The sequence below is a fragment of the Saimiri boliviensis genome, chromosome X (genome assembly GCF_048565385.1).
Source record: "Saimiri boliviensis isolate mSaiBol1 chromosome X, mSaiBol1.pri, whole genome shotgun sequence".
NCBI lineage: Eukaryota > Metazoa > Chordata > Mammalia > Primates > Cebidae > Saimiri > Saimiri boliviensis.
In genome coordinates, this window is record NC_133470.1 from 44,379,402 (window position 1) to 44,382,340 (window position 2,939).

A 2,939-nucleotide genomic window follows, 5' to 3' on the forward strand; every position below is an offset into this window, starting at 1 on the left:
CTTTTGCATTTATGTTTATGTGGGACACTGGTCTATAGTTTTCTTCTCTTGTGTTTTCTTTGTCTACTTTTGGTGCCAGGGTAATGCTGGGCTCCCAGAATGAATTGGGAAGTGGTACCTCCTCTGAAAGAGTTAGTGTGGAAATTATATCTCCTTTTAATGTTTGATACAATTTTCCAGTGTAGTCATTTGGTCCTAGAATTCTTTCGTGAAAAGGCTTTTAACTATAAATTTATTTCCTTAATAGTTAAGAAACTATTCGGGTTGTCATATTCTTCTTCATTAAGCTTTGTTTGTATCTTTAAAAAGACTTCTCTATTTTACCTAAGTTGTCTAATTTAGGAACATGAAGTTGTTTATCACATCCCCTTTTTATGTGTAGAATTGGAAGTGATGTCTCTTCTCTCATTCTTGATATCAGTAATTTGTGTCTTCTCTTTTTTTCTCCTGATCAGTCTGGCTAGCAGTTTCTCAATTTATTGATTTTCTCAAGAAGCTATTAGTGTCCTTTATTTTCTCTGCTGTTTTTCTATTTTGGATTTTATTGATTTACGCTTTTATTATTTCCTTTTTCTGCTTATTTGACTTAAATGTGCTCATTTTCTAGTTTCTGTGGTTGAAGCTGAGGTCACTGATTTGCGCTAGTCCTTCTTTTGTAGTATAAAGCTTTAGTGATATAAATTATCCTCTAAGTACTAATTTAGTAGCATCTCACATATTTTGATGTTTTCATATTTTTACATTGATACTGTATTGTAATGATATTTTTACAGTGTTTTTACATTTTCATTAATTCAAAATACTTCCTAACTTACCTTAGGATTTCTTCTTTGTCCCATAGGTTATTTAGATGTTTATTATTCAGTTTGCAAATATTTGAGAATTTTTTACCTATCTTTTCTTATTATTTATAATTTGATTCCACTGTGGTCAGAGAACATACTTTATAGGACTCGAATACTTAGAAATTAACTGAGACTTCCTCTATGGCCCTGAATATGGTCTGTATTGTTAAAAAGGTCCATGCATACTTGTAAAGAATATGTATTATACTATCATATACCATGGTCTATAAATGTGAATTAGGTCAAGATTTTTGTTAGTGTGGTTCAAACCTTCTGTAGACTTACAGATTTTCCTATACAGTAGTCCCCCTCTTATCCACGGGGGATATGTTTCAAGACTCCAAGTGGATGCCTGAAAGCATGGACAGTATACTGTGTTTTTCTAATCTGATAAACAAGATGGCTACTAAGTGACTAGCAAGTGGATAGCATATGCAGCATGGAGATGCTGGAAAAATGGAGGATTCACTTGCAGGCAGGATAGAGTGGGATGGTGTAAGATTTTATCATGCTACTCAGAACTGTGAACAACTTAAAACTTATGAATTTTTAATTTCTGGAAATTTCCCTTTGATATTTGTGGACTGCAATTGACTGTGGGTAACTGAAACTATGGAAAGCAAAATCACAGATAAGGGGGGGCTGCTATATTTATTCTATCAATTATTGAGGGAAAGGTATGGAAATCTCTAACTAAAATTGCATTTTTTCTATTCCTCCTTTTAGTTATACCAGTTTATACTTTGTCTGTTTTGCAGCTCTGTTATCAAGTGCACAAGCATTTAAGATTGTTAAGTCTTATTGTTAAGTAGACACTTTTATCACTGTGGAATGACACTGTTCTGGTAAAATTACTGCATTACAATAGCCACTCCATGTTTCTTTTTATCAGTTTTAGCAAGTATGTATTTTTCCACTACCTATCTACATATCTTCTTATTTTAAAATGATTTTATACTGACAGAAGAATTATAAAGATAACAGAGTGTTCCCGCATACCCATCATTCATCTTCCCCTAATGTTAACATTATACATAATCTTGATAGATTTTTCTCTAAATAATAATGTTAATTAAACGACATACTTTATTGAAATTTCCCTTATTTTTTCATTCCTAACTGTGAGTTTGGAGGTCTCAAAGACCACTTTCAAATTCAATAATTCACTAGAAGCACTCACAGAACTCTGAAAAGCCACTATATACTGACAGTTACAGTTCATTACAGGGAAAGGATACGTATTGAAATCAACAAGGGGAAGAGGCATATTGGGCAGTCTGGGAGACACCAGGCATAGAGTTTCTAGTTGCACTCTCCCAATAGAGTAATGTAGTTAGCACTTGTTTCTAGCAGCAATGATGTGTGACAATACACATGGACTATTGCCAACCAGGCAGATTACCTGAGCCATGTCTAGAGTTTTTATTGGCAGCTGGTTACATAGACATGACTGAGTGCCTGCATGGCTGACTTTAGTCTCCAGCTCCTCCAGAGGGTAAGTGATACTGCATGGCTCAAGACCCCCCAGGTAACCAAGGACGTTCTTATCAAGCACGACATTCCAGGGACCTAGAGGTTACCTCCTAGGAGCCAGGAACAAAAAGCCAAATCTTCTTTGAGCAAGATTAATCCTTTGCTGCATACTGACTCTTTTCTGTTCCAGGATCCAATCCAGGATGTCACATTAGACTTGGTTGTCATGTTTCCCTGGCCTCTTCCAATCTGTGACAGCTCTTGGTCTTTCTCTGTTTTTCATGACCTTGACACTTTTGAAGAATAGTCATGAATATTGTAGAATGTTCCTCAATTTGGTTTCATCTGATTTTTTATCGTGAGCTGATTGAGGCTGTGAATTTGAGGGATGGATATCACCAAATCATAGTCCCTTCTTATTGCATTATTTAAGGAGATAGCTGATATCAACATCATTTGTTACTAGTGATGTTAGTCTTCATCACTTTGTTATGGTGTTGTCTCCTGAGTTTTTCTGTTGCAAAATTATTATTTTTCCTCTTTCCATACTTTTCATTAGAAGTGAGCCAAAGTCCCACTCATACTAAAGGGGAATGCATTAAGCTCTACCTTCTGGACAGA